The sequence below is a fragment of the Meles meles genome, chromosome 10 (assembly GCF_922984935.1).
Source record: "Meles meles chromosome 10, mMelMel3.1 paternal haplotype, whole genome shotgun sequence".
Lineage (NCBI taxonomy): Eukaryota > Metazoa > Chordata > Mammalia > Carnivora > Mustelidae > Meles > Meles meles.
In genome coordinates, this window is record NC_060075.1 from 31,595,284 (window position 1) to 31,615,622 (window position 20,339).

Sequence of the window (20,339 nt, forward strand, 5' to 3'; positions counted from 1 at the left end):
ATAACAGAGCTACTTTCAAATGTACCACTGTACAGGTTAGAGCTACCACCAGCCTTTAGCCTTGTAGATAGTATACATGGAATCAGAGAACAGTATATACTAAGGATATTTAAGAATACAGCTACTGAGTAGCAGTTATAGACAGAAACTGTGCCTGAGTGTGAAAAGAAGGAATATGCCTGGTTCGAAGGCATTTAAAATTTAACTGCTTTACTGGCAATACAATACATCACCATAGTTATTTTGCTTAGGAGGTACTGAGAAAATTGAAAAGTAGAAAGTATAATGATTCATTTGCTTAACATTTAAAAAATTTCTGTAGCATGTTTTGATGACCAGGATCTAGACCACCAAACAACTCCTGGCCTTGCAGACCCCCAACTTATTATTCTGTTTGTTTGTTATAGTGGGGGCAGGGCTCTTCAGAGAAACAACCAATAAGGGTAGTAGAAACTTAGGGGTAGTGGATGTATTCTCTATCTTGATTGTAATGAGAATTTGATTTGCGAACACATACATCAGAACTTCTCAAATTACACATTTTGATATGTGAAATTTTGTAGATAATTATACCTCAATAAAGCTGTTTTTTTAAAAATTCTAAGTAGATGTGTATACATATATATACACACATATACACACATATATACATATTGGTTGCTATTAGAGACTGCTTTCGAGAAACTGTTTCACCCAGTTTTGTGGGTATTGGCAAGTCTGAAATTGGTAGAGGCAGCCAGCAGGCCAGCAGGCTGGAAACTCAGGTAGTTTTTGAAGCAGAATTTCTTCTTCAGAAACCTCGGACTTTGCTCTTACGGCCCTCAACTGATTGGCTAAGGCCCACCCACAGTCTGGAGGCCATGTACTTAAAATCAACTGATTCCAAATGTTAATCACATCTAAAAGAATATTTCCTAACAACATAGATACTTCAGTGTTTGAAAAACAACTAAGAAACAACTAGGGACTACAGCCTAACCAAGTTGACACATAAAATAAACTATCACAATAATTTTTGAAACTGTCTGATCCAGAGATTGATTTTTTATAGATCAGGAGTTTCCCTCAAAAATTTTGCTCAATTATGACAATGAAACTAGATGTTCTAAGTACATATTTGTATTAAACTAAACTATTAAACTAACTAGCCTAGAGAAAAAAGATATGAGCAAGAGAGTATAAATGACATTTTCACTCCAAATTTTCCCAGTCTTTCCTTACTCTTTGTTTACTTTTTCTCTGTTGTAGTTTCACTTAAAAAGTGATACAGATACATGATTTTTTTTTTAAAGATTTTATTTATTTATTTGACAGAGAGAGAGATCACAAGTAGGCAGAGAGCCAGGCAGAGAGAGAGGAGGAAGCAGGTTCCCCGCGGAGCAGAGAGCCCGACGCGGGGCTCGATCCCAGGACTCTGAGATCACGACCCGAGCCGAAGGCAGCAGCTTAATCCACTGAGCCACCCAGGCGCCCCCAGATACTATGATTTTTTTAAACAACTCCCCTTCTGCCTGAAAATATGGCTTTACAGGAAGATTTAATGAGCAAAGTACCTAGATATGAGCTAGTTTTCTATGGGATATAATCTAAAATAGCCAATAAAGAAAGTGTCTCCTTATAAAGAGTTGTTTTTTTTTTATTTTTATTTTTTTAGTGATGTTATTTATTTGAGAGAGAGAAAGAAAGCATGAGTGGGAAGAAAGACAGAGGGAGGAGGAGAAGCAGACTGCCACTAAGCAGGGAGACCAATGTGGGCCTTGATCCCAGGACCCCAGGATCATGACCTGAGCTGAAGGTAGAAGCTTAACCAACTTAGCAACACAGGTGCTTCAAGAATTGCATAAAATCTCTTAATAAACTCACAAGATAGTTGAAACAGAAAAACTGGGATGTTGTTCTTTGTGGTTAGTATTTTTATCTGAGGCCTGAGGGGCAGAGTTTCTTTCTGAGGCAATTCTGCTGCACAACAAAGTCCACTCAGGAGGAGGTGATGGCTCACATGAGTATTCATTCAGCCATCATTATCAATTTATAAATGTTAATGAAAATTCCATGGCATAAAAGCCTGGTATGTATTTTAGTCTGTCTTCAGAAAAGTAAATCTGAGACAGTAACCCCTATGTCATCAAATCTCTATTTATTCACATTCCTGATTGTACTATATACTGCATGGGCTTTACCCCATTTAGAACTATGGCATTCATGGGCCACTTCCTCCATAAGAAAAATAAAAATAACATATGAGTGCTTTGGGTATAAATATGAATATATTAATATATTATTTTTTCTTCAGATATTTTTTATGATTCTAAAATAAATTAAGCATTTGTATGGGCCCCTAATAAAAGTTAAGTTTACCTTGGGCCCATTGTGCCCACTATGACTAACAGACAAGTTGGCCCTCTCTTCATCTATTTTCCAGTGGCCAACTTTCTCCATCTACTTTCTCCATCAACTTTCTCCATCTACTTTCTCCATCTACTCTCCAAGCAAAAATGTATACCTTTCTAGCTATAAGAGAATAACAAATTAACCAGTATTAGACATAAAGTAATAGTTCTGCTTTCACATAAAGAATAATAGAGCCTTTGAGTTCTCTGTGTTAATTTAATAGAACAGAGCATTTACATGACTAGTAGAAATTCTCCTGCAGGTTAAAAGAGAAGAAAAAATAAATACATACACATAATTATTATGCTAAGCAAAATAAACAATCAGAGAAAAACAATTATCATATAATCTCAACGGTATGAGGAATTTGAGAAAAAAGACAAAGGATCATAGGGAAAGGGAGGGAAAAATGAACAAGATGAAATCAGAAAGGGAAACAAATCATAAGGAACTCTTAATCTCAGGAAACAAATTGAGGGTTGCTGGGGGCTGTGGGAGGGATGGGATGGCTAGGTGATGGACACTGGGGAAGGTATGTGCTATGGTGAATGCTGTGAATTGTGTAAGACTGATGAATCACAGACCTGTACCCCTGAAACAAATTAATACACTATATACTAATAAAAATTATATATATACACATATATCAGTAGTCAAGATTTTACCACCAGACTTTGTATTTAATCATTTAATTTTGGAAAGCTAATTTGATATAATAAAAAATGGATAAATTTAAAACTTCCTTCACCCTGTATACCTTAAACTTACACAATGTTATATGCCCATTACATAGCAATAAAGCTATAAAAAATAAATTTAAATATAACTAAAATAAGTTTATGGTGAGAAGATAAAAGACTACTATAATTAAGATACTATATTGGGATAAGTATAAAAATTCAGATCATTATTTATAATGAAAAAGTATCATTTGCCCTAAATTTTCACTTTGAGTATTTTAAATGTTAATATGGTCACTTTCTTTACTTTTACTTTCTAAAATTAATAGTTTTCATAGGATGGCTTTCACCTAGCTCTCAAAAAATCATTTATAGGTTTCATCTCCCTAATAACATTTAAAAATTACCCTGGCCAATTAATAGAAACAACCTGTTTAATAGAACTGTTTAATAGAAACAACCCAGAAGAAAAACCAAGATGTAAGCTAAATTTATCATGGAAAATAAATTATACAGAATTCTAAAGAATATCAGATTCATAACAGCATAAACATATTTATGTATTGAAATATATAGACAAAGAAACATATACATATAAGTGTGTGTGTATATATGTGTGTATATACACATTTGAAATACAGTATATATCAGAAATATCAGAAATGTTTATATGAATTACATGTTGAATATAAGTATTTTTACATATCTACTTGAAATATAGTTTATATTTGAAGTATAGTTTAGAAAACAGTATGGTGGTTCCTCAAAAAGTTAAAAATAGAACTACCCTATGATCCAGCAAATGTGCTACTAAGTATTTACCGAAGGAATACAAAAATACTAATTCAAAGGGATACATGCACCAGGTGTTCTTAGCAGCATTACTACAATAGCTAAATTATGAAAACAGACCAAATATCCACTGACTGCTGAATGGATAAAGAAGATGTGGTATATATACACAATGGAATAGTACTCAGCGATAAACAAATGAAATGTTGCCATTTCATGGCAACAATGACAGGGATGGAACTAGGGAGTATTTTGCTAAGTGAAATAAGTCAGAAAAAGACAAATACCATGTGATTTCTCTCATAAGTAGAATTTTAGAAACAAAACCAAAAAGCATAGGGGAAAAAAAAAGAGACCGATTGGCAAACCAAGAAACAGACTTTTAAGTATAGAGAACAAATTGATGGTTACCAGAGGGGAGATGGGTGGGAAGATGGATTAAATAGGTCATGGGGATTAAGGAGAGCACTTGCTGTGATGAGTACTAGGTGTTGTATGTAAGTGTTGAATCACTAAATTGTTCACCTAAAACTAATATTACAATATGGTAACTGGAACTTAAATAAAAACTTAAAAAGGAATATAGTTTAATCAATTTTGGGGACAACAAATAATAGTATATATATGAATATGTAAGTAGTATGAGAATATATATTTGGTGACATATACATCCTCAATGTAAGTATAACATATTCATCTAAAATATGTATATATAAGGGCACCTGGGTGGCTCAGGGATAAAGTATCTGCATTTGGCTCAGGTCATGATCGGAGGGTCCTGGGATCAAGCCCTACAATGGGCTCTCTGCTCAGCAGGAAGCCTGCTTCTCCCTCTCCCGCTCCCCCTGCTTGTGCTCCCTCTCTTGCTGTGTCTCTCTCTGTCAAATAAATAAAATTTAAAAAATCTTTAAAATATATATATAGTTGCAATCTAAATTTTTGTTACATTTGACATAGTTTCAGAAAAGCCAGGTTCACAAATGTTTCACAATTATTAATGAAGAAGAATAGTTTTCAAATCATCTTAATTATTCTGGATTTTGACCCCCCCACACACAAAAGCTTTATAGAGTAATTGAAACTCGTTAATTCATTAGAAATAAAGCCTCATTTTATTCTTATTTTAAAAATAACTTTTAAAGTTACTTGGAATGTTAATTTCTCACTGCTTCGTTTGGGAAGAATAACATAAAATCAGTGATGTGTTTGTTTTATTTTATAAAGTCTAATGTGAGGAAATAAAATTTACTTAGCATGCAAAGGTCCTTTTTTCCCCCTCTTTCTATTAAGATGCTTTTATTTTTAAATGTTGCTATTTATCTATGAAACCTAAGTATTAGTTTACAGGAAAGAAAAATGGAATTCTGGTATCTCAGTTCCTGCTACTATGAAAAGAATCAATACAGGAAGGCTGAATTTAAAAAAAAAAAAAAACATGAAATCATGGTACCTAAACTTTTGCTAAGATGACTACTGAAATAGTCAAGATATAAAGGCTAAATGAAATAAATCCATGTGGAAAAAAAAAAAAAAACATGTAAAGAGTGTTTTTATAAATTTAAAAATTACTTCCCTAGAGAACTTAAAGACTGATGAAATTCAGATCAAATATTTGCTTTTAAATATCTTGTGCAGGGACGCCTGGGTGGCTCAGTGGGTTAAGCCGCTGCCTTCGGCTCAGGTCATGATCTCAGAGTCCTGGGATAGAGTCCCGCATCGGGCTCTCCACTCAGCGGGGAGCCTGCTTCCCTCTCTCTCTCTCTCTCTGCCAGTCTCTCTGCCTACTTGTGATCTCTCTCTGTCAAATAAGTAAATAAAATCTTTAAAAAAAAATAAATATCTTGTGCAAGGAGAAAACAGAAAATGAATAGCCAATATGTTTGATTACATATTGGAATTACTGAAAATGTACGAAACAATATGCCTTTGAAAAACATGTGCAGCAGGGGCACCTGGCTGCATTGGTTGGGCAACTGCCTTTGGCTCCGGTCATGATCCCAAAGTCACATCTTGGGCTCCCTGCTTGGTGGCCAGTCTGCTTCTCCCTCTGACCCTCCCCCCTCTCATGTTCTCTCTCATTCTCTCTCTCTCTCAAATAAATAAATAAAATCTTGAAAAAAAGGAAAAATATGTACAACAGAATAAGAAATAGAACTAAAAAGCATTTGAACAATAATACTCTTTGTAATACTGAAGATTTTAAGCAGTTAACAAGTAAACAGAAAACCACAAAAACCTCAATGTTCTGACACTTTTTGAAACTACACAATTACAGTATTTTGATTGTTACAGAATGATTTATAATTCATCTCTCTTCATGTAACCCTACTTTCTTTGTCCTTCTTTTTCATCTAAAGGCTCTAAACTCACATAATTAGGAAGGAAGACTTGCTTTTAAATTTGTTGAATTAGTTTTTAAAGCTCATTACTACATTTAAATAAAATAGATAGCTAGTGACCTGGTGCACAGCAGTCTCTGTGCCAGATATCAACCACAACTCCAAGTAATTCAATTTGAAATCCTTTGTTCATACAGGATGTATAGTAAAAAACCACAACTTCTTAAAAATGTGATTTAACATTAACATTTCTACATTAACATATTTCAGTTGAGAATAAAATCCTTTTTTTTTTAATACAACCTTCATCCTACCTAAGTATACTTAGACTTTGAACCCTGATCTAATTTTAATAAAGGATTGGTATAATAAAGAATATGTGGAAATCTATAAAGAAAAAAATCAATATAAACTTTGTCAAACAATGCAGACTCCTTTAGAAAATAAAAGTTGGGGGGCGCCTGGGTGGCTCAGTGGGTTAAAGCCTCTGCCTTCGGCTCAGGTCATGATCCCAGAGTCCTGGGATCGAGCCCCGCATCGGGCTCTCTGCTCTGCAGGGAGCCTGCTTCCTCCTCTCTCTCTGCCTGCCTCTCTGCCTAGGTGTGATTTCTGTCAAATAAATAAAAAATATTAAAAAAAAAAAGAAAATAAAAGTTGGAAGAAGAGGAGGAGGAGGAAGAAAAAAAAATAAATGCTCTAACCAGAGGAGCAATAAAAGTAGTGTTACAGACTAAAACTCTGCCCATCTACACAATTTCTGGATGGAGTAAAGGATACGCATAGTAGGACCAGTGAAGGTGCTCTGTGACCAGGTGATTTTGTTGGAAGTGATTGGAGAAGTCATATACCTAACTCAACTGACAACAGTTGGCATCACTCCCTGGAAAATGTTAGATGACATATCTCAATATAAACTCAATTCTAAAGTTTGAATATTTCAGAAGGTTTCAGAAAACATACTATTGGAGAGTTTCTTCAAATCATGATAATTGTATTAGCAAAATAATAATAATGATCAGCACTTCTCCCAAGTAAGTAGAGTTACCCCACCACTTTGAATTTTTGAGGCTCAAAGACCTTACTAACCAAGATTACCCCGAATTTTAATTGCTTTGCTTTTATTTTCTTTCCTAAAAGAGTCTTTACATGCTGTTTTAAGTTGTCCTGGGAGCCAATCTTTGGAGAAATCCTTTCTTATATATCCTTTTACTTTGGAAAGGAAATAAAACTCAATTTACATGTCTAGCTACAGCTCTGTGCTGGATCTTCTTGAACTTACTTCACTTACTCTTAGAAACCAGGACGGAGGTGTGTGGGTAGGATTAGAACAGACAGAATACTGGCTGATATAGGATGAGAGAATGAGGGGCTAGGGCATTATGTGCCCCTTCCACACCTGACTGTTGTTAAATTTTAGAAGATTAAAAAGGACTTTAATAAAGACAAAGACTTTAATAAAGAGAAAATTATACAAATGACTGGCTTTAGAGATTTTCTTTAGAAATGAGAATATCATTTAGAGTTTCAATAGTTCACAGCAATTTTTGTTTTTGTTTTTATAGATTTTACTTATTTATTCAACAGAAAGAGAGCACAAGTAGGCAGAGTGGCAGGCAGAGATAGCGGGAGAAGCAGGTTTTCCACTGAACAGGAAGCCTGATGTAGGACTCAATCCCAGGACCCTGGGATCATGACCTGAGCCAAAGGCAAATGCTTAACCGACTGAGCCACCCAGGTGTCCAGAATTTCAGTAGTTTCAATGGGTATTTGTAAAAATTCTCATGTTAACTAGAGCTCTTTTCTCTTTATTTGTCAATATTCTGATCACTAAGAAAAACAGAAAGGCTAGGTATAGAATAAACAAACAAGAATAGGGTACAGGGAATCATAGCAAACTAATGAAAGAGGGGAGTTACAAGAAAGGCAGCAAAAAATAATTTACCCAGTATATGAACATTTTCACCTGGAACATGTGGCCTTATGTTGAGTGGTCAAAGCCACAGGATAAATATAATTCATCATTCCAAAGAGTTATTCTTACTCCCAAATTTTGGAGGTAAAGATAAATAATTTACCCAGTAATTCAAATATTTATTTTTTTACAAGATTTTATTTACTTATTTGACAGAGAAAGAGATCACAAGTAGGCAGAGAGGCAAGCAGCGAAAGAAGGGGAAACAGGCTCCCTGCTGAGCAGAGAGCCTGATGCAGAGGTCAATCCCAGGACCCTGAGACCATGACCTGAGCCAAAGGCAGAGGCTTAACCCACTGAGCCACCCAGGCCCCCTCACCAAGTAATTCAAATATTTAAATGTAAAAGCAAGAGTAACCTATAGATGTGACACAACTTTTATCAAAATCCTAAAATCCTTTCTATAGAAATAAAAAAATAGGGGCGCCTGGGTGGCTCAGTGGGTTAAAGCCTCTGCCTTCGGCTCGGGTCATGATCCCAGGGTTCTGGGATCGAGCCCCACATTGGGCTCTCTGCTCAGCGGGGAGCCTGCTTCCTCCTCTCTCTCTCTCTGCCTCTCTGCCTACTTATGATCTCTGTCTGTCAAATAAATAAATAATTAAAAAAAAAAAAAAAAAAAAAAAACATTTAAAAGAAATAAAAAAATAATAATTCTAATATTCCTATGAAATCACAAAAGACCCCAAATAGCCAAAACAATCTTTAAAAAGAAGAACAAACCAGACTGCCTGCGTGGCTCAGTTGGTTAAGCATCTGCCTTCAGCTCAGGTCATCTTCCCAGGGTCCTGAGATTGAGCCCTGTGTTAGGGTCCCTGTTCAGCAGGGAGTCTGCTTCTCCCTCTCTGTCTGCCATTTACCCTTTTGTCTGCTTTTTGCTCTCTCTCCTTCTCTCTCTCTCTCTTTCTCACTCTCTCCCTGTCAAATAAATAAAAATTTTAAAAAAGAACAAGAGCTATGAGCATCACATTTCCTGATTTCAAAACATATTACAAAGCTACAGTAATTCAAACAGTATGATGCACATATGTCTACATAAATGTTCAGAGCAATTTATTAATAATAGTCCAAAATTGGAAACAATCCAAATGTTCATCAGCAGATGAATGTATAAATAAAATGTTATATAGTATACAATAGAATACTACTCAGCACAAAAGAATGAACTAATATACATTATACAGATGAATCTCAGAGCAGTTCCATTAGAAAATTCAAACTGATCTATAGAGACAGAAAGCAAATCAGTGGTTCTGTGGGGTCAGGGTGAAAGAAGGGATGAGCTGCAAAAGGGTGTGAAAAATCTTTGGTATGATGGAATTGTTTTGTATCATGATTGTGATAGAGGCTTCATGAGTGTACACATATATCAAAACTAATCAAATTACACACTTAAGGGGTGCCTGAGTAGCTCAGTGGGTTAAGCCTCTGCCGTCAGCTTGGGTCATGATCTCGGGTCCTGGGATAGAGCCCTGCATCAGGCTCTCTGCTCAGCGGGGAGCTTACTTCCTCCCCCCTCTCTGCCTACTTGTGATCTCTCTCTCTCTGTCAAATAAATAAAGAAATAAAATCTTAAAAAAAAAATTACACACTTAAGATGAATAGTTTGCCGCAAGTCATACTGCATAGAGTTGCTTAAAAAAAAAATACAGTACTGGCATAAAAGTACATACAAACTAATGGAACAGAATACAGATCTCAGAAATAAATCCATGCATGTACAGTCAAGTGATCTTCGACAAGGATGCTGAGCTGATACAATGGGGAAAGGATAGTCTCTTTAACAAATGGTGTTAGGAAAACTGAATATCATGTGCAAAATAATAAAACTGGATACTTATAGTAGGCAATACACAAAAATCAGCCCCGAAGAGATAAAATATTTTAATGCAAGTTCTGAATATACTACTGAATATAATATTCCTAGGGGAAAAAAAACATAGAAGGAGAGCTTATTTATATCAGTCTGGAAAATAATCTCATGGACATGACATGGAAAACATATATTACAAAAGCAAAAATAGACCAGAAGGACTACATCAAACTGAAAAGCTTGTGCACAGCAAATTAGTTGCAAACCAAAAATGTGATAAGGGGTTAATTTCCAAAATATATAAGAACTCCTACAACTTGGGGCACCTGGGTGGCTCAGTGGGTTAAGTCTCTGCCTTCGGCTCAGGTCATGATCTCAGGGTCCTGGGATCAAGTCCCGCATCAGCCTCTCTGCTCAGCAGGGAGCCTGCTTCCCCCACCCCTCTCTCTCTCTGCCTGCTTCCCTGCCTACTTGTGATCTCTCTCTGTCAAAATATAAATAAAGTTTAAAAAAAAAAAGAACTCTTACAACTCAACAGCAAAAAATTAATAATCCAATTAAAATGTCAGCATCACACTTGAATATATATTTCTTCAACGACCACATACAAATGCCCACAAACATATGAAAAGATGTTTAACATCACTAATAATCTCAAAAAGGTAAATCAAGGAGTCAAGATGGCGGAGAAGTAGCAGGCTGAAACTACATCAGGTAGCAGGAGATCAGCTCGATAGCTTATCTAAACATTGCAAACACCTACAAATCCAACGGGAGATCGAAGAGAAGAAAAACAGCAACCCTAGAAACAGAAAATCAACCACTTTCTGAAAGGTAGGACTGGCGGAGAAGTGAATCTAAAACGACGGGAAGATAGACCGCGGGGGGAGGGGCCGGCTCCCGGCAAGCGGCGGAGGAACGGAGCACAAAATCAGGACTTTTAAAAGTCTGTTCCACTGAGGGACATTGCTCCAGTGGCTAACCCAGGCTGAAGCCCACACAGGGTCAGCGTGGCCGCAGGGCCCGCAGGGTCACAGAAGGATCAGGGGTGTCGGAGTGTCGCAGAGCTCGCAGGTATTAGAACGGAGAAGCCGGCTGCAGAGACAGAGCCGAGGACTGAACTCTCAGCTCGGGGTTACCTTGAACTGGTCGCGGGCTGGGTGAGCTCGGAGCGCAGCTAGAGGCTGGGGATACGGGAGTGATTGGGTGCTGTCCTCTGGGGGTGCACTGAGGAGTGGGGCCCCAGGCTCACGGCTCCTCCGGGCCCGAGACTAGGAGGCCGCCATTTTCATTCCCGTCCTCCGGAACTCTACGGAAAGCGTTCAGGGAACAGAAGCTCCCAAAAGCTAACCCGAGCCGATTACTTAGTCCGGCCGCCGGTAAGGGCCGTGCAATCCCGCCTTGGGCAAAACACTTGAGAGTCACTACAACAGGCCCCTCCCCCAGAAGATCAACAAAATATCCAGCCAGGACGAAGTTCATCTATCAAGGAAAGTAGGTTCAACTCCTAAGAAAGCAGCACAATTCCAGAGGAGGAGAAAGCAAAGCACAGAACTCATGGCTTTCTCCCCATGATTCTTTAGTCTTGCGGCTACTTCAATTTTTTTTTCTTTTTTTTTTTCAATTTTTTTTCTTTTTTCTTCTTCAGCTAAATTTTTTAAAACTTTTACCCTTTTCTTTTTAAACGTTTTTTGACTAGTTTATTTAAATATATATATTTTTTCTTTCTTTTTTATATTTTTTCTTTACTTGTTTTATTTTTTAAATTTTTTTCTTTCTTTTTTTTTTCTGAACCTCTTTTTATCCCCTTTCTCCCCCCCACAATTTGGGGTCTCTTCTCATTTGGTTACAGCGCATTTTTCTGAGGTCTTTGCCACCCTTTTACTATTTTATTTGCTCCTTCATATCCTCTTATCTGGACAAAATGACAAGGCGGAAAAAATCACCACAAACAAAAGAACAAGAGACAGTACCGAAGGCTACGGACCTAATCAACACAGACATTGGTAATATGTCAGATCAAGAGTTCAGAATGACGATTCTGAACATTCTAGCCGGGCTCGAAAAAGGCATGGAAGATATTAGAGAAACCCTCTCTGGAGATATTAAAGCCCTTTCTGGAGAAATTAAAGAACTAAAATCTAACCAAGTTGAAATCAAAAAAGCTATTAATGAGGTACAATCAAAAATGGAGGCTCTCACTGCTAGGATAAATGAGGCAGAAGAAAGAATTAGTGATTTAGAAGACCAAATGACAGAGAATAAAGAAGCCGAACAAAAGAGGGACAAACAGCTACTGGACCATGAGGGGAGAATTCGAGAGATAAGTGACACCATAAGACGAAACAACATTAGAATAATTGGGATTCCAGAAGAAGAAGAAACAGAGAAGGGAGCAGAAGGTCTATTGGAGAGAATTATTGGAGAGAATTTCCCTAATATGGCAAAGGGAACAAGCATCAAAATCCAGGAGATGGAGAGAACCCCCCTCAAAGTCAACAAGAATAAGTCCACACCCCATCACCTAATAGTAAAATTTACAAGGCTTAGTGACAAAGAGAAAATCCTGAAAGCAGCCCGAGAAAAGAAGTCTGTAACATACAATGGTAAAAATATTAGATTGGCAGCCGACTTATCCACAGAGACCTGGCAGGCCAGGAAGAGCTGGCATGATATATTCAGAGCACTCAACGAGAAAAACATGCAGCCAAGAATACTCTATCCAGCTAGGCTATCATTGAAAATAGAAGGAGAGATAAAAAGCTTCCAGGACAAACAAAAACTGAAAGAATTTGCAAACACCAAACCAGCTCTACAGGAAATATTGAAAGGGGTCCTCTAAGCAAAGAGAGAGCCTAAAAGTAGTAGATCAGAAAGGTACAGAGACAATATACAGTAACAGTCACCTTACAGGCTAATGATGGCACTAAATTCATATCTCTCAATAGTCACCCTGAATGTTAATGGGCTAAATGCCCCAATCAAAAGACACAGGGTATCAGAATGGATAAAAAAACAAAACCCATCAGTATGTTGCCTACAAGAAACTCATTTTAGACGTGAAGACACCTCCAGATTTAAAGTGAGGGGGTGGAAAACAATTTACCATGCTAATGGGCATCAGAAGAAAGCTGGGGTGGCAATCCTTATATCAGATCAATTAGATTTTAAGCCAAAGACTATAATAAGAGATGAGGAAGGACACTATATCCTACTCAACGGGTCTGTCCAACAAGAAGATCTAACAATTTTAAATATCTATGCCCCTAACGTGGGAGCAGCCAACTATATCAACCAATTAATAACAAAATCAAAGAAACACATCAATAATAATACAATAATAGTAGGGGACTTTAACACTCCCCTCACTGAAATGGACAGATCATCCAAGCCAAAGATCAACAAGGAAATAAAGGCCTTAAATGACACACTGGACCAGATGGACATCACAGATCTATTCAGAACATTTCATCCCAAAGAACAGAATATACATTCTTCTCTAGTGCACATGGAACCTTCTCCAGAATAGATCACATCCTGGGTCACAAATCACGTCTCAACCGGTATCAAAAGATTGGGATCATTCCCTGCATATTTTCAGACCACAATGCTCTGAAGCTAGAATTCAATCACAAGAGGAAAGCTGGAAAGAACCCAAATACATGGAGACTAAACAGCATCCTTCTAAAGAATGAATGGGTCAACCAGGAAATTAAAGAAGAATTGAAAAAATTCATGGAAACAAATGATGATGAAAACACAACAGTTCAAAATCTGTGGGACACAGCAAAGGCAGTCCTGAGAGGAAAATATATAGCGGTACAAGCCTTTCTCAAGAAACAAGAAAGGTCTCAAGTACACAACCTAACCCTACACGTAAAGGAGCTGGAGAAAGAACAAGAAAGAAACCCTAAACCCAGCAGGAGAAGAGAAATCATAAAGATCAGAGCAGAAATCAATGAAATAGAAACCAAAAAAACAATAGAAAAAATCAATGAAACTAGGAGCTGGTTCTTTGAAAGAATCAATAAGATTGATAACCCCCTGACCAGACTCATCAAAAAGAAAAGAGAAAGGACCCAAATAAATAAAATCATGAATGAAAGAGGAGAGATCACAACTAACACCAAAGAAATACAGACAATTATAAGAACATACTATGAGCAACTCTACGCCAACAAATTTGACAATCTGGAAGAAATGGACGCATTCCTAGAGACATATAAACTGCCACAACTGAACCAGGAAGAAATAGAAAACCGGAACAGGCCCATAACCAGTAAGGAGATTGAAACAGTCATCAAAAATCTCCAAACAAAAAAAGCCCAGGGCCAGACGGCTTCCCAGGGGAATTCTACCAAACGTTTAAAGAAGAACTCATTCCTATTCTCCTGAAACTGTTCCAAAAAATAGAAATGGAAGGAAAACTTCCAAACTCATTCTATGAGGCCAGCATCACCTTGATCCCAAAACCAGACAAGGATCCCACCAAAAAAGAGAACTACAGACCAATATCCTTGATGAACACAGACGCAAAAATTCTCGCCAAAATACTAGCCAATAGGATTCAACAGTACATTAAAAGGATTATTCACCACGATCAAGTGGGATTTATTCCAGGGCTGCAGGGTTGGTTCAACATCCGCAAATCAATCAATGTGATAGAACACATTAATAAAAGAAAGAACAAGAACCATATGATACTCTCAATAGATGCCGAAAAAGCATTTGACAAAGTACAGCATCCCTTCCTGATCAAAACTCTTCAAAGTGTAGGGATAGAGGGCACATACCTCAATATTATCAAAGCCATCTATGAAAAACCCACCGCAAATATCATTCTCAATGGAGAAAAACTGAAAGCTTTTCCGTTAAGGTCAGGAACACGGCAGGGATGTCCATTATCACCACTGCTATTCAACATAGTACTAGAAGTCCTAGCCTCAGCAATCAGACAACAAAAAGAAATTAAAGGCATCCAAATTGGCAAAGAAGTCAAACTATCACTCTTCGCAGATGATATGATACTATATGTGGAAAACCCAAAAGACTCCACTCCAAAACTGCTAGAACTTGTCCAGGAATTCAGTAAAGTGTCAGGATATAAAATCAATGCACAGAAATCAGTTGCATTTCTGTACACCAACAACAAGACAGAAGAAAGAGAAATTAAGGAGTCAATCCCATTTACAATTGCACCCAAAACTCTAAGATACCTAGGAATAAACCTAACCAAAGAGGCTAAGAATCTATACACAGAAAATTATAAAGTACTCATGAAAGAAATTGAGGAAGACACAAAGAAATGGAAAAATGTTCCATGCTCCTGGATTGGAAGAATAAATATTGTGAAAATGTCTATGCTACCTAAAGCAATCTACACATTTAATGCAATCCCTATCAAAATACCATCCATTTTTTTCAAAGAAATGGAACAAATAATCCTCAAATTTATATGGAACCAGAAAAGACCTCGAATAGCCAAAGGAATATTGAAAAAGAAAACCAAAGTTGGTGGCATCACAATTCCAGACTTCAAGCTCTATTACAAAGCTGTCATCATCAAGACAACATGGTACTGGCACAAAAACAGACACATAGATCAGTGGAACAGAATAGAGAGCCCAGAAATCGACCCTCAACTCTATGGTCAACTAATCTTCGACAAAGCAGGAAAGAATGTCCAATGGAAAAAAGACAGCCTCTTCAATAAATGGTGCTGGGAAAATTGGACAGCCACATGCAGAAAAATGAAATTGGACCACTTCCTTACACCACACACGAAAATAGACTCCAAATGGATGAAGGACCTCAATGTGAGAAAGGAATCCATCAAAATCCTTGAGGAGAATGCAGGCAGCAACCTCTTTGACCTCAGCCACAGCAACATCTTCCTAGGAACATCGGCAAAGGCAAGGGAAGCAAGGGCAAAAATGAACTATTGGGATTTCATCAAGATCAAAAACTTTTGCACAGCAAAGGAAACAGTTAACAAAACCAAAAGACAACTGAGAGAATGGGAGAAGATGTTTGCAAACGACATATCAGATAAAGGGCTAGTATCCAAAATCTATAAGGAACTTAGCAAACTAATACCCAAAGAACAAACAATCCAATCAAGAAATGGGTAGAGGACATGAACAGACATTTCTGCAAAGAAGACATCCAGATGGCCAACAGACACATGAAAAAGTGCTCCACATCACTCGGCACCAGGGAAATACAAATCAAAACCACAATGTGATATCACCTCACACCAGTCAGAATGGCTAAAATTAACAAGTCAGGAAATGACAGATGCTGGCGAGGATGCGGAGAAAGGGGAACCCTCCTCCACTGTTGGTGGGAATGCAAGCTGGTGCAACCACTCTGGAAAACAGCATGGAGGTTCCTCAAAATGTTGAAAATAGAACTACCCTATGACCCAGCAATTGCACTACTGGGTATTTACCCTAAAGATACAGACGTAGTGATCCGAAGGGGCACGTGCACCCGAATGTTTATAGCAGCAATGTCTACAATAGCCAAACTATGGAAAGAACCTAGATGTCCATCAACAGATGAATGGATAAAGAAGATGTGGTATATATACACAATGGAATACTATGCAGCCATCAAAAGAAATGAAATCTTGCCATTTGCGGCAACGTGGATGGAACTAGAGCGTATCATGCTTAGTGAAATAAGTCAATCAGAAAAAGACAACTATCATATGATCTCCCTGATATAAGGACATGGAGAAGCAACATGGGGGGTTAGGGGGATAGGAGAAGAATAAATGAAAGAAGATGGGATTGGGAGGGAGACAAACCATAAATGACTCTTAATCTCACAAAACAAACTGGGGGCTGCTGGGGGGAGGTGGGATTGGGAGAGGGGGAGGGGGCTATGGACATTGGGGAGGGGAGGCGAACCATAAGAGACTATGGACTCTGAAAAACAACCTGAGGATTTTGAAGGGTCAGGGGTGGGAGGTTGGGGGAACAGGTGGTGGGTAATTGGGAGGGCACGTTTTGCATGGAGCACTGGGTGTTGTGCAAAAACAATGAATACTGTTATGCTGAAAAAAATAAATAAAATGGGAAAAAAAAAAGAAAAAAAAAGGTAAATCAAAACCATGATAATACCTCACACCTGCTGGGATGACTATTAAAAAAAAAAAGATAAATGGCAAGGATGTCCAAAAATTGGAGCCCTTGCATACTATTGATGGAAATGCTTATGCAGCCAATGTGAAAAATAGTATTTTTTCCATAGTACTTTTTTCCTCAAAAATTAAAAATATAGGGACGCCTGGGTGGCTCAGTAGGTTAAGCGTTTGCCTTTGCCTTAGGTCATGATCCCAGGGTACTGGGATTAAGCACCACATCAGGCTCCTTGCTCAGCGGGGAGCCTGCTTCTTCCTCTTCTCTGCCTACTGCTTCCCCTGCTTGTGCTATTACTCTGTCAATAAATAAAATCTTTAAAAAAATTAAAAATAGAACTACCACATGATCCACCAATCCAACTTCTGAGTATTTAAAAGTAAAATCACGATCATTTTTTAATTTAATTTATTTGTGAGAGAGAAGAAGAGAGGGAGAGAGACAGAGAGTACACACAAGCAGAGGGAGGGACTGAGGGAGAAGGACAAACAGATTTCCCACTAAGCAGGGAGCCTGATGTGGGGCTTGATCCCAGGACCCCAAGATCATGACCTGACCTTAAGGTAGATGCTTTAACCAGCTGAGCCACCCAGGCTCATGATCTTAAAGATATTACCCTTATGTTCATTGAGGTGCTATTCACAATAGCCAAGATTTTGAAAACAACTTAAATATCCATTGACAGATGAGTGAATAAGAAAAGTATGGCATATACATACAACAGAATACTATTCAGCCTTTAAGAAAGAGGGAAATCCTTCCATATGCAACTATATGTATAAAACTTGACATTATGCTTGGTGAAAATATGTTAGTCACAGAAGGACAAATGTTGCATGATTTTACTTGTATCAGGTATCTAAAAACTCACAGAATCAAAGAATAGACTGTTCGTTGCCACATGTGAGGAGGAGGGAATGGAGAGTTGCATAACAATGTGTCTAAACAAAAAGGGGGAAATTCTAGACATCTGCTGTGCCAATGTTGTACCTATAGACAGTGATATTGTATTATATACCAAAAAAAAAAAAATTAAGAAGTAGATTTCATGTGAAGTATTTTTACTACTCTGTGTGTGTGTGTGTGTGTGTGTGTATGTGTGTAAGTCTTTACAGGCATCACTTTGCATTGTCTATGTAGTACTTCTTTCACACACAAAAGAGAAGGAAGGAGGGAGAAAGGGAAATGCAGAGGGGAGGCATGGATGGAAGGGGGGTAGGGAGAGAAGGAAGGAAATAAAGAAGGGAAGGAAGGGAAGACAAAGGAAGGAAAAAATGAATAAAAACAGAAAAGAAGCTTCATAGGTTTATAAGAAACAGCTACATAACCAAACTGGCAGTTTTGAGAACTAAATGAATTCACAAGCCATCAAATTCTTAACTACTCAGGTGCAGTGAGTTGCATTATTACCTGGCCAGCTCTTCTCAGTACTATTACATGGTGCCAAAGGAACTGTTAGCTTTGCAGAAAGTGCTCATTTGCTACCCAGTGATGACAATTACCTGTCTCCTCCTCTTTCACAGATTCTTAATCTCCAAACTGAAAATGCTGTCAGCCAAATTTATAGATATCCTTATTTGAGGCAAGGACAGCAAATCCAGAGAGTATGTTGAGCAGTGTGTATGCCAGCAAACCAAGCCCATGGCACAAGAAGTAAATAACACAGGAAAGAGCCTGAAAGCCAACAAAGTCAAATGAGGGCTGCCAAGGAATGGTTGCCTGATCAAATGCAATGGGCCAGGCTCCAGGGATCAGGTTAAAATTAAATGATTAACCCACAGGTTTGGAAGACTCACTGGGACTCCAGCTAGAATCCCAGTGACCTAGAGGGATCCCCACAGACTGAAGCAGCTGCTGCTTCTGCTACAAACCTGATGCCAGCAACACACAGGCTGAATTCACTTCTATTTCCTCAGCTTCTAATTAACACTATGAAACATTTGTATTTTTACCCCATGTTCCATCAAAACATAGACACTTTTCCAAAGTGTCATCATAAATATGCTTCGAATTTCTCAATATGATGCTCTTAGCAACCTAAATCTCTCTTCCATATGGAGAGGAGTCGAGTCCAGTCCATTTCAGGCTACTCTCTTCACACAGCTGAGTAAAATGTGCTCTGGAGCCCTGTCCCCTCCTCCCGGCATGGAGACAAGCACCTTTGCTCCCAGCTACCTACTCAATGACCTTCTGGAAGAGCCAGGGATATCAGGCCTAATTCTCCCTTTTACTTCCCAAGTCTCACTGCTCTGAGTGTTCCATCTCATGCTGTTCTTCCCCTTCTCTAAAATTATGTTTCTGGCCTATATAAAATCACATGCTTATTCATAGTTTTCAAAGTGGTATCACCTTACTGTCTCATTTCTGCTTTATATTTAAAGCTGTAAATTCAAAAGTAGTTGTTATTCTAACTGTAGATATGAGGAAAGGAGACTCAAAACATTACCAGACTTCCTCAAGGGCACACATTTAATAACAGAAAAGCAATTTTGTGGTCCCAAGGCTGACGTCTGCATCATCAGACTTGCTCTTGTTTTATGTAATGTGCCCCCCTCTTGAGAATATAAGTTAAAGGCATACAACACTTAATTCAGTACAATTCACATAATATATGATCAATAATTTTCTGTAGATTGTCTGAATTACCATTCTTTTTTTTAAGATCTTATTTATTTCTTTGACACACAGAAAGAGATCACAAGTAGGCAGAGCAGCACAGAGAGAAAAAAAATCTCTTGAGAAAAAGAATGAAAAAAAAAATCTCTTGAGAAAAATGGAAACACAACTTACCAAAATCTATGGAATGCAGCAGAAAAATTTCTAAAGGGAGGCTTTAACACCTACATTAAGAAAAAAGAAAGATCTCAAACAAATAACCTGACTTTATGCCTCAAGGAAACAGAAAAAGGAGAAAAACTGAAGCCCAAAGTTAACAGAAGGAAGGAAATAAAACAAAAATCAAAGCAGAAATAAATGAAATGCAGACAAAAGACAATGAAAAAAAAATTCACAGAAACTGAAGGCTGTTTTTTTTTTAAGATTAACAAAATATAGAAACCTCTAGCTGACTAACAAGATACAAGAGGTCAGAAATAAATAAAATTATAAATGAAAAAAGAGATATTACAACTGATACCTATGTATACAAAAATACATAGGATCATAAAAAACTTCAATGAACAATTATACACCAACAAATTGGGCAACCGA